Below are 13,155 nucleotides of genomic sequence, written 5' to 3'. Positions count from 1 at the left end.
TTTTCAATCGGTGCAATTTAAGTTTACAGAGGATTACACCACAAGAAGTCATGAAGCAGTGACTCTGGTTAGTCAAATTATCAGTGGAATCTTTTCAGAGACTTTCATGTTTAATAAACATATCTCTATCTGGTTCCAGTGTATTGATAATCATAGTGCAAGAGGAAGCGATATAATGCTGAACTAATATTTTATCCCAGCCTATTTCCCCGTATTGATATCACAGTGAATTTGCAAAGGCAAAGTAAGGTTGGGGTTGCAGAACAAAATTATTCAAATATGACTAGACCCTATATAGTGTTTGCTCTCTGACAGAACCAGCACAACAAAGAAATGAGTCGTCCACATCCCCTTCAGGCTTCAGGCTGGTTATACCACTCATTTACTGTATAGTGACCTTTAACTTCTCGTTCTCTCTGTTAGTAGCTGCGAACACACAGCCGCTGTTTTGTGGTCGAGTGTTGTATGTATGATCACAGCAGAGTGGAATCCTACCAAGGAGATTTTTCGTTTTTAAGACCATGTTCAATGTGACCTTTCACGGTGAAACTTCAGCAGCGGACTGTCAGTTATATATAATCTTTACATCAGCCTCCGCTACACCACCAACAGGTACAGCAGGTTCAGCCTGTAACCCTTACTGAGTAAATGCTAGTCAGAGAAGGTTAAGTGCACCGAAGTGGTGTTATCCATCCTGAGCCCAGCCTCTTATATCAAAGTAGTTTTATCCTTGAATCCTGGGCTCTCCAAAATGGCATCAGTTTAATTAGCTCTCTGGAGCGTCTGTAAGAAAGGCCATTTTAATAGAGTGGGAATGCATATTAATCTACTGGCAAGGGACCAATTATGGTTGACTGTCACTGTGCGTGCATGCACCGTGTGGACTAACATGACCTCTCCAAACCTAAGCACAATGATTTAACTCTCGTGTTCTCAGGTTTTACGCAGCTGAACTTTGAGATAAAGAAAAGAAACTTGTTAATTTTCATGGCTGACGATATTTCAGTACTTATGCTGTAGATTTTATATACATGTAATATGGAAGCGTTTTTTAAAACTAGAATATTAAAATCCAGAATTCATACTTTTAACATAATACATTGTTTTGTATTGACAGTGTGGAAGTGACTTAATCATGGCCTGCTAATGCCCAAACTGTGTAATCTGAATTAATGGCATGATAATAGAAGCAGGCTTCCCGTCCAGCATCCCTTCAACCAGCTCCACACAATGCAGAGTCAAAAGGTTGCTTCACCAGTCAGTTTCAATGGTGTCTGGCTGCATAGGTCGGGTTTCAAGTCCAATCTGTACGCAGGCTGTGTAGGAAAACTGTCACTAGCAGTAGGAAGCCATTGGCTAACTGGTTAGACCTCCAGTTCCCACTAGGGTCACCCATGCCAAAGTGTTCACCAAATGGCATACATTGTAAATTGGCTCAGCTCTGCCCTGCACTTCAGCTGAATAGAAATGGAAAAAAAAATGTTCCAGAAAGTTTTGAAGTTACTTTTCCTGACTGCTGTGTTGAATGTGCAGAGGAGGACTCTTAATAAGGCAGCCTCAGCCAGGAGCCACACAGACTGTCTCTAAGGGCCAACAGGCCCATGGCCATGAACTCCCAGCTTTCCCACTAATGCACAACTTTATTCCCTCTCTCTGTGTTTCTCTCTCTCACTGACACCTTTGAGAAGCTAGTTTTTTGGTTTCATTTGAAGGATGAGGGACCACTGGCTCACAGCCCACTGAATTGCAGTGGCCTGTTTTCCAAATTATTAAGATAGAGGAGAATTTATTAAAGCTAATTATAGTTTTTTTATGGTGCAGATACACACTCACTCAGTTTTGTTCTGGTACCATTCTTGCCTCTTTCCTATTACATCTTATACATGATTAACAAGAACACTTCCACACGAGAGTTGTTACCCCAAATGACGTTTAGGCCATGTCGCCTTTCGATTTCTTCCAGTCCAGTCCCTGAGCTTCAGGAAGTGTTCAAATGTTGTTTATTACTCATTTTGATTCATTCAATGTCAGAGTGAGCCTGAAGCCACTGTTTATCATTTTATGCACTGGGGGCTATTAATGGGCCAGGGAAAACGACTTTAATAAGTTAATGTACACCAGGAGAGAAGAGCTTTTTTATGACTGGAGCTGGCAGCACGAATTGGTTGAGACAGAGGGTGAAATGGGTTTGTAGCCGTGCAGTCAACTCCAGTCCTCAGTCGAATTTGCAATCTTTTAAGGAAATTAGAGGTTGTAATGATAAAGCCTTCAAGTTCTTCCTGTCTGCATTACAACAGTAATGAGTATCACCATACTCGTAACATGCCATTCCCAACATTTCATCCGTGGCGAAACACTTGGAGTGAAAAGAGTTTTGCAGCCTACTTTGCACTAAATTGCATGTTTGACTGGGAGAGAGTGACACCGGAGGTGGTGTAAAGCTGATATTTGCGGAGGCTCCGGACATGATTGTGGTGGGGTTCAGTTGTAACTCTGAACCTGTGTATGTGGTGCACAGCCAGCCTGTCACTATAAATACATTCCCATTCTGTCACTGGTACCACATTAGTTGGACTATAGAAACGCTTTGTGACCAAGTGTCCCATTTCAGTGGAGTTGTTTGTACAGCACTGGGGCATATGTTTACCGCTGCTCTTGGTAATAATTATATCCTCGAGTGTAGCGGGGAGAGAGTGTGCACTTAGCTCCAGTGGGCCCTGCTTCATAGGGGACAATCGTGGGTATTTTATGAAATGGTCACAAGATATTTTGCCACTACAGAAGGACTTCTATCCAAGGTCTTCAGCGTCCGTTCTGACTGTTTTTCTTCTTTTAGGGCTTTTTGCTTTTCCACAGTCACTTCTGCTATTACGAACAGTTATAATAATATAACTAAGCAAACACAATAGATCATAACTTAAAAAATATATAGATAATAACTGATTTATTTGCACCTGCAAGAGCTGTTAAGCATTATCACTGGTACTTGATGCAGTTTCTAACTGGTTTTCCATGAGTCACGTTTGCTAGAGCTGACAGAGGTCTATCAGTGTAGAGTGGAGGTGCAGTCAGTTAAATGTAATTTTTCAAAATGTCAAACATTTGCTGCTTCCAGCTTCTTGAATTTCATAATTTACTGTTGTTCTTTGTCACTAATGACGGTAAATGAGGAGTCTTTGTTTTTTTAATTGCTTCTTTTTTCTGTTGCATGGAAAAAGAAGCAATTTTGCAGATGTCACTTTGAGTTTTGGAAAACTGTGACGTGAAGTTGATAATGAAAATAAATGTTGGTTGCCGCCTAAATGTGGTCTTTGTTATTAAAACCATATCTAAAGCTGTTTTTAAGTTGTGGCAAAGTGCTTTCTCCCTCCAACGTGTCAGGTCATCATCACTCTGATATATAGAATGTCATCAGTATGCTGTAGTGGAATACGTGCATTATGAACTTGTGCTTTAATTATAATCTCATTAGACACTTTTCCTATTTTGCATTGCAATAACAACACAACGACAACAAAAAAAAACTTGTTTCATTTATAACAAAGCCCACTTAAAGAAAAATAAATTTGCATGCCCCACCACTGATATTCCTCACACACTGTTAACTACATCTCATTAAGCTTCATGCACGTTGCTTGTTATGTTATTTGCAATAGCAACCGCACGCTGTGGCCCAGCTCGCTGTTTATCCCGTGTGTGCATAAGAAGGCGGGCAGCGCAGCGTTGCCCTTGTTGTGGTGTTTTGAGACTGGATTTGGATGCGTGGTGGTGATGCAGCAGAGGGTGGCAGCGGCAGAGAACCAGCGAGCGTGACTAATCCGGGGATCTCCTGTGTGATGTGTGTGGCTAGCCGTCCTTCACGCCTCCCGCTTCCCTGATGGGGGCCGCACACCCACCGCCTCACACACCAATGAAGGGGGGAGTGGTGTGATTTGGAGGTAGCGTTGCATAGTTCGCAGTGCAATATCACCACATATAGTGCAGTTCAGACTTTCATTAATGGGCCCAGCTGGTAACCTACAAAGTTTAAGGTTCTTTTAGATACCTGTCACTCCATTTTGTATTAACTTTTCTTTGTAAAGAGGGGCACAAAGTAATGAAAACACATCTGAGATTCTGTCCTGGCTGCTGAAGACAGTGTTTTGGCACATGGTATCACATGATGTCCTCTGACCTCAAATTGACTTTTCAGTGTTTTTTAGACAGGTGCATGTACTGTGGGGGTGGCTAGTGTGAGCTGGGTTGTTGTTGTCTCCTCACCCTCCCTTTTCAGGTGCAACTGTTTTAGCTCCATCATAAGCTGATCTATAAAATTACCACCTACTCTGAAAGAATACTTGAGATATTTCCAAAGGATTCAGTTTTAAAACTGAGTTTTTAATGTGTAGATTCATGATGAAAAGTCCATAACCTCTTCTGACTGCCTAGCCTTTAGTCCACAGTTTGCTACAGCCCTTCAGAGAACGCTGTTAAAACGATTCAGTTTTCATCAGTCGGTCATTTAAAAAAGAGATGAAAATGATATATGAGAACATTGAACAAAGCATCGCCTTCCTTTATTATTCTGTTCATGGGATGGATTTGTTCTTATTCAGCTACAATCAGTAAACTTCTTCTTCTCCCGACTGGCTTGAACTCCTCCATGTTATACATGAGTGTAGAACTGCTGATATATTCACTGGTTGTATCTGACAAGATAAAAACATGTGATCCAACAGACAGGCAGCAGACGTTCAAGGCTCAGTTTGACTGCAGGATGTTAGTTACATGGTATACGAGCTTTCAACACTGTCATATCACCCTTTTAAGTTGGTGGTAAACATACTGAACAAGGAGCAACACCATGTTTGAAGTTCAGCACTTACTCTTGTTTTTCTCTGTTTCTTTCTCCACCAACTGTTCTGAAAAATATCTGTTTATTTAGCAGCAAAATGCTCCACTATATTTGCCAGCTAGTTGCTCATTATGTCTGTGGTTTGGTTCCGGACAGGTAGCACATTAAAAGAGCTTTCTACAACATGTTGTTCATCTTATCCTGCCGTGTTCATTCCAAACTCATACAGCAGCTTGGTCACTGGCCCAGCATTTCAAACTGCTATGTTATATGTACAGTCAAGTGTCATTTCTGGAGGGGGCAATATCAAAGTAATGTGAGGAGTGAGAAAGATCTACACTGGGAGTTTGAACCAGTGGGTGGTTGACTCAAATATGTGACTTCTACCCAGGAGAGCAGTATTCGCCTCTTGTACAAAAAAAGTACTTGTTTTTAACCTAAAGGACCTGTTGTAAGTGTATTCCCAATTTGTCAGATGAATAAAAAAAGAAGAAAAGGTTTTGGGAGCGAGACTCAAAAACAGATATCATATTTTTTTTACAAATACTACCTCTGAGCTACATAGTTACCGTAACTCCAACCCATAATCTTTTCCTAACCAAGTAGTTTTGGTGCCTAAAGCTCAACAAACGTCAACATTTTACAGTGTTAACAGTCCAAAATATGCAAAATGTTTGTCAGCAAGATTCATTTTGAAAGTCTAACAGGACACTGCATATTTATTGTTGCTTGACCTCTCTCTTTGGTGCTTCGGGCCACCGAAGTGGCCATATTTGATGAGCTGGGAGTGAGAACATGTCGTCGTGTGATGTAGACATTCTCAGAGTGAAAGCAGTGTGAGTGTGTTTGTTGCTTTTTCTTGAGCAGCGAGCTTCTTTTGAAAGTTCCAGTAGACCTAGCTTCATCCCTTTTCTTTTTCACTGTTCCTTTGTAGACAGAGCGACCCAGTGAAGCCCGGCCAGAATAAATCTCTCCGTGCTGACTGTGCCCATGCCGGCTCCAAATACAGCCTGCTACCTTCATGCTTCTTTATATTGTAAATCTGAAACCCAAATATCACTTTCTTCCAACCAGCTGAACACTGTGGGCTTTCATCTATCACAACAGCCCTGGATTATTTATGCGTGTCTGTGGGTTATACATTTACTTTTATCATGGTGTTTTGGTATAATAAGCTACCTCAGTATGCGTGTGTGTGCTCAAGCATATATACAATGTGCATATGTGAATGTGTTTGCAGTGTGGGTTGAGCGAGAGAGGAAGGAAAAGAGTTCAGCCTCCTGCAGGCTTCGGAAACACTGTACTGGAATGTTAATTGGTATGACTGGTCGGCCTCACAGATAACACACAAGGCCACTTTTAATAAACCAGAGATCAGGATGTCCCACTGTCTCACCCTACTGAGTCAAGAAAGTGAAAGACAGAGAGAGAGAGAGAGAGAGAGAGAGAGAGAGTGTGTGTGTGAGTGTGTGTGTGTTAGGAGGCGTGGGGAGTGGTGTTTGCTGGAATCTCTCCCTTTCCTTTTCCTGCCTCTCTCCCACACATCTCATTGTCTCATAACAAATAAAAGACCAGAAATATTACAGAGCGTGAGGTGATTCATGGGGAGACTCATAGCGGATGTATTATTAAGACTGGAGCGGCAGCGTTTTGAAGTTATGCTAATGAAGAGCCTCTCGGTGCTACAAATCTAACCGTCATTTGAATCATTTGCGTTGCCCGCACCCTCCTCTTCTCCCCCTCCTCACGCGGTTTTTTTTTTTTCTTCTTTTTTTTCCCCATCTTACCCATTTGATGAGAGTCACACATTCAAGGGCGCAGTGCTGGCATGAAGCTGCGCACATGCTGCGTATGGGAGGTGATGGTAGATTAGACAGCAGCTACAGAAAGCTCAACACACAGCTCTGACCGGAGGCTTCTCTTCCCACATGTAACCTGCAATAAATAGCTCAATTTATGTTCACCTCCTCCTCCTTTACATATAATCTCAAATATAAAATAGAGTAAATCTCAGTGGATGTATGTAGAGATCTTAATGGATGGATGGATGGATGTAAATAATCCCACATAATCACCCCTTTGCACCCAAAAGAACCAAAAGAGTTTTGGGTCTCTTTATGATAACACACATTTTTCCATCTGTGTGTAATTGTGTAGTAGTATTTGATATATAATCCACTAAACATCAAATAGAGACTGATATGGGCAGTGATATTATATAAAGGATTTAAGGGCAATTTCACGCACTGAGAATTGTAAAGCATGAATGTACCCCAGACTTTTTTTTTTTGATAGATCCAGAGTGCTGCTGAAACACCAATTAGACCATGAGACACTAAAACGCTCCAGGATGAGACAATTACTACTTCTGAATTATTCATGCATACTGGAGTCTGATCAAAACATTTTGTTAGAATGGATTCAGGTTAAGCGCATCAAACAAACTGCATCATATACATTAAGGCTGATGTTGACTTATGTGTTATCTTGAAAAAATAATCAGTACAATATTGTAATTAATCAACAGGGAGCCGGTGCAGGGTTGCCAGGATCTGTGAAATGATGCATGATCTTGTCTCTTTGCTGCAGATAAAACCCTGGTGGCTGACTTTTCCTAAATTAACTGTAAACAGGATAGAGATTTTTTTTTTTTGCAGAGGAAACAGTTTCCAGGTTTAAGAGAGAAATGGCCACATCTTTGAAATGTTTCAAAGATGCAGAAAACAGGACTGAAGTATAGATTTGATGTGTAAATCTAGGCTGAAGCTGCAAGTCAGAGCTGACACCAACCCCTAAAATAGTTTACATAAAACCAGTGCTACTTCTACAACTCACCCTGATGGGTGACACACAGATGAATACAGAAAGGCTGAAATCATTATGAGGGACCACCAGCCCCAGAAAATAAGTGCTAAGATTAAGGAAAGAAAACCAAGACAATAAAAGTGTAATCATATCAAAACTGGAATTGCATGCCCCCCCACACACAGATCCATTCTCCTGGGCTTCAGTAGTAGGGCTGTGGTCTAGTCATGGTTGTTCCTACATCATTACACTTAATACAGTGTAACTCTCCCCACACCCAGAGGCAGAATGCAATGAGTTGAAATAACAACAAGAAGAAGCCGTGTCTGGACTCTAAAACATTCTAGTGATTCCAGTGTCAATAAGCTCCCCATCATTACATTTGGTGAGCTCCACAAGTTGTTTTGGGGCACCAGCGCTCTGACTGCTGTTATTGATTTATGAAAGAGGGCCAAGGATCATACTGTTATGGACACAGTGTAAACTTGGGGCTGGAGACGAGGCGTGCCTTGATTGTAAGTAATAACTAATAAGCGCAGGAGCTTGTTTACAGATGCTGAGATGAACTGTGTTTGTGTTTACTTATGTTTTCATAAGTGTCCTTGTTGTTGTTTTCAAGCATCTTCTATTAAAACAAATTCATAAAGATGGATATATGCAATATTTTTTCTTTGTGACCAACACCAATTTCTCTGAATTACTGCTCAATTTTGAGATATTCACTATCGCTTGATGTGCCAGGTTTTAAAGGTCCACTATTTTGTTTTGGGAAATAAATGTTTTATGACTTAACAAACTTTTTTCATTCTCATGACTGAATAAACTGAATGAATAAACTTATCTTAAAGGACAACGCAGCTTCATACTGTTTAAACTGTCACTATGTATTTGGCAGACCCTGCCACCTTTCTTGCTGCAAATGGTGTTCTGGGAACTTATTTTCTTCTTACAACAGTTTGTTGAGTCAGTTATAGAAAATATGCATGTATTTGTATAATTACCACATTAATATTGTAAATATTCAAATTCTGAGTTTGAATTTGTTCTCCAAAACTACTTAGTGCCCCTTTAAAAACTGAGCACAATGTATGAAATTTTCAGTGCATATAAGTAGCGACTTTTATAGTTGTAAACCCATTCCAATTGTCCATAAAACATCTGATGTTTGTTGACTTTGTCTTCATATATTTCAGGGTGGGAGTTTAGTTTGAAGTTAGAGGAACATTATGGGAAATACCTGCTTTTTTACTGGAGTATTAGATGATTAGATCAATGCCACTTTCATGTCTTTATGTTAAATAAAAGGACAAAGCCAGCAGATTGTTAGGATACCTTAGCATAAAGATGGTTATTCCACATACTTCTACATACATTCCTACTGTAGCTCTAGTCAACTCCAGTCTGCTGAAGCTCTGGTCAAAAAAAGCAAAAAAGCTTATTTCCCAAAATGTCAGACATTTTTTCTATAACTGACATTGATAAGACAGTAATCTGCAACAACTGCAAAAAAAGGATTGAAGGGTCATGATAATCTGCATTGCAGGTCAGGTGCCTGAGTGTATTTTTGTATGATGTGAAATTGTGAAACCCTCTCAAAGCTGTAATTTTAGAGAACAGAGAGGATGCCCCTCTCATGTACACGAGCTCTAATTTCAGCACACTCACTGCTGAATTGACCTGCAGATAATGTCCTCTAATATCTCTGGTGTAAACAACAGAACAATGTACATGAAGAGCACTTTGTTTATGAAGAGCACACATATGGGTCAAGAAGGATGTTTGCACTGCTATAATGATGCAGTGTTTGACTCATTGCAATTTGGCCTCACACCTGAAAATGTCAGATGTGGATATGTTTTGCAGTGGAGTGCAGTGGATATGTCAGTATATTCAGATTTGTACATGTCTACAAACTGGCAGGTGCAAGCATTGTCCTCCACCAAGCAGCTCCACTGTTGAGGTCGATGGGTGAAATGCTCCAGTGAAGGATATCTTGTTAACAGAGGCAGAAGGAAGTGAGGGTGTTACCAGATTATTCCTTCCCACTGATACATTCTTCTGTTATCCACTGTCTGCAGATTGATACTTTAGATTCAAAGCGTAACACTATGATGTTTTTTTTTTCGGGCAGGAGCTGATTTAGTTTGATTGCTGATGGATGACAATTTCTCGCTTCACTGACCCCCAGTATGTGCCCACAGCGAGACCTCCATGCTCCAAAGAGACCACACACAGAGGTGGAAAGCGAAGGTGGAGGTCGATGGAGTCTCCGTCGGTCATTGATCTCTGTCATCTCTGTCTTTTTGTTGGCTTGTAGGCTGTCTGCTGGTTTCACCCCATGCACCACAGGCATATCAGTCCGCCAGGCACAGACTTAATAGGCAGCATATACACTGTACAATTTAGGGCTGTTCCTGGCGAAAGTTGACAACCACATCTGGGGGATCATTGCACATGATGTGTGAATATTTAATGGCCAATATAACGATTTCAAGCAGATGAAGCAGTCTGTATCACAGGCTTTTCAATCAAAAATGTTGTCCAAGATTACCCTGATGACATTGTCGCCATTATTTTCTCAGACTTGACAAAGTTCCTCCAGTGCAAACAGTGACAGATACATAGATCTTTAACATTAATTTTAGAAAAAAACCCATCATATCTTCATAAGAGGAGGTGACCCGCTGATATACATGGGTCTATTTTACACCTGCTCTCCACAGTCAGATGATGTAGAACAGTCAGAGGGCAGGGATGGCTGCTCTGACTGAAATAGAGTAAAATGAAACCGAGGTTCTGTGACCGAAGGACCCTTGTCTCATTCTCTTTCCCTCTCTCTTCCTCTGAATGAGGGAAGCGCAGTTGGGCCAGGGTTGACCGCTCCCTCTGTTCGGACTCACTTTTATTGTCCTCCCTTTATTCTCCCGCTAAACGTCGCTGACGGCATCACACTCGCATAGACCCCCCCCTCCTCTCCGTTGTCCACATCCCCAAAGACCCAGAGTGGCTATCGAATGACCATGGCATCAAAAGAAAGGGAAAAACAAAGTTCGGAAGTATTAGTGTTACTTCCCATCATCTCCTGGGATACAGAGGGAGAATCAATAGTTTTTCATTAACCTGTCTTCCTCCCTGTAAATGAGTCGGTATGGCCTCGGGAGCCTGTAAATGCTCTACTGATAGTGTTTGGGCGGGCACTGATATCTCTCTCTTTCACACTCATACACATCTACGTTTTACGTGACACACAAGCACTCTCTCTGTCTCACAATTCAACTCAATTTTATCGACATGTTTGATAAAAGTAGCAACAAATCAAAACAATATAGAAAATACAACAAAGATGCACAAATCGTTTCTTAATACTGTTCATCAAAAAGACCTAAACACATTTACTTTGACAATTCCTCGCCTGGTCTCACCAAATGAAGTATAAATAACACACCATTCTCATAAGTCTTTTTGAGTGTTACCATAACGTGACATAGTATGGAGAGCAAAAAAACTCTGGAGAGAGACTGGAGTGGACAGATGGGTCAACAAACACATCACTTTAAACTTGGAGATGGGTGATCCGGTCTCACATTAAACCAAAAGTGAATGTGGACCTGTTTTAAGTTACATCTGTAAGTTCACTTACTGTAAGTTCTTACTTACAGTACATACCTTATTTCACACTGTCACAAATGGAAAATATAGAGGACCCAGATGCAGACACACAGAGGTAGATGGGTTGTAAACAAAAAATGTGAACAAAATAATGGCAGGTCACAAAAAACTTGCAAGAAAAAGGGGGGAAATGAAAATAACAGAGTAATATAACATTTAAGGACAAACCAGAAAGCTGGGGAGGAGCACAGGAGGGAAACAGGATGTTGGGAACACTGATGAGATGGAAGTAGAAGGTGAAAGCAAGATGCAATTTAGATAATTTAAACTACAAAACAAAAACAGGAAATGGCTAACCAAAAACCCAAACCATGACACATATGTGTGTTTTGTCATGTATGTAACATACAGTAAGTCACTTTGTTTTAACCAAAACCATGATCTTTTAAGTGAAGACTATCAACATTAACTGTGTGTTTTTTTTAATGTAAATCACCTCACTTTGTCATTTCCGTCACGTCTGACACTCGTAAAATGTGGATGGTGTGAAATGAGACACAAAGAGCTTAGAATGTGTGACATAAAATGCAAATACATTTTTTAAAGTGGCATGCTTTTTAACTCCATGCCATCAGATCACTTAGTGAACAGACTTTTGAGAGATTACTCTAAAGCCATTATTCTTCCTCCTGGCAGTTACACAAAGCATTGAACCCCATCTGCAGCCCCTATACAGAGCTCTGTGTGTTGCTTTCTCATTTAGTACATTTCTCCTTCTCTCCCTGACAGATACAGTATCTCACATCTCTGTCTGTAAACACAATGTAGCCAGTGTTTGAGGCTGACCTTGCTCCTTGTGCCAACCTCCCCTCTGTGATGGATTAATCTGTTGTTTCCCATGTGGGCTTGCACACTGTGGACCATGTGTTGCAAACACAAGGTGATACTGTGCAGCTTCATATTCTATGTTAATGTTGTTTGTTGCACTCGAGGCTCTCGGAGGACTGGAGCTAGCGGCATGTGTTAGAACAACATCTGTCATACCTGAGTGTGGAGCACTGGTATGTTTCGTTGATGCACACCTGCCGCGGTTTTTGCAGCTGGCATCGTCAACAAGTGCCGCAGTGATTGAGGTGCAGCAGAGTGGGTTTCATCTGGGTATGTATGACCACCACCGCTCTCCCTGTCATCTGCCTTGTAGGCATGTCTCTACTGATGGCATACACGTTGCTGAACAGGAAGGCTGGCCAGATTCTCTCTTTTCTGTTGCCTAAAACCGAGGGGGGAAAAACACTGAATCTCACTGTGATGAGAAGCCAAACATGGAAGTGATGCTGTGGCATCAGAGAAACAACTGGTGAAATAATGAGTTCAAATTATCCAAGATGAAGAACTGATTCAGAGGAGGTGATTATCACAGCCAATGAAGGCTGAAATTGAGCAAGTGATTAAGAATGAATGTATTATTAATGCTTATACAGGCAGTTATGCTGCTTGTACAAAATGTGGTCTCAGACCACAATGGTAAGCACAATAAAAAGGGATGAGGGAACCTGCTGCTGTGACACGGAGCCTGCAACTCCATCAAGCAAGGAAGCCACGCTGACTCGCCCAGCCTGCAAGATCTACCCAAAAAACCTTCAATATTTTGCCAACTGACTAGATTTCTAGAATAGAAAAGAACCTCCAAATGATGTTGGTGACCTGCCAAAGTGGCTGGTAGAGCAGACAGATTTACTGGCCGCATCCAAAATTTATCAACATTTGGCTGGTGGTAATTTGCTGCCCTGAAGGGGGGAAGGAGTCAGGATGGCTGCCATGGCATCGCCTGGATCCAGATGGCCCAAGACAGAAGGGGATGGATGCAAGCACTTTATCAGCAGCCTATGTTCCATAAGCCACTCAGA

At 41.2% G+C, this 13,155-nt stretch overlaps 1 protein-coding gene across 12 annotated transcripts in view; it reads left to right on the top strand.

Annotated features, from left to right (window-relative positions):
* arvcfb (ARVCF delta catenin family member b) overlaps positions 1–13,155 on the top strand; it is a 214,569-nt gene that overhangs the window by 49,471 nt on the left and 151,943 nt on the right. The window contains exon 1 of one of the 12 annotated variants that reach the window (XM_037097267.1): positions 12,252–12,406. The exons of the other annotated variants lie outside the window; for them this stretch is intronic. The gene's annotated coding sequence lies outside the window, so the exon portion shown is untranslated. Of the gene's footprint in view, positions 1–12,251; positions 12,407–13,155 lie in introns of those variants that run through there. 12 annotated transcript variants of the gene reach the window in all.

The sequence above is a fragment of the Acanthopagrus latus genome, chromosome 5 (genome assembly GCF_904848185.1).
Source record: "Acanthopagrus latus isolate v.2019 chromosome 5, fAcaLat1.1, whole genome shotgun sequence".
Lineage (NCBI taxonomy): Eukaryota > Metazoa > Chordata > Actinopteri > Spariformes > Sparidae > Acanthopagrus > Acanthopagrus latus.
This window is presented reverse-complemented; position numbering and strand designations above follow the sequence as displayed.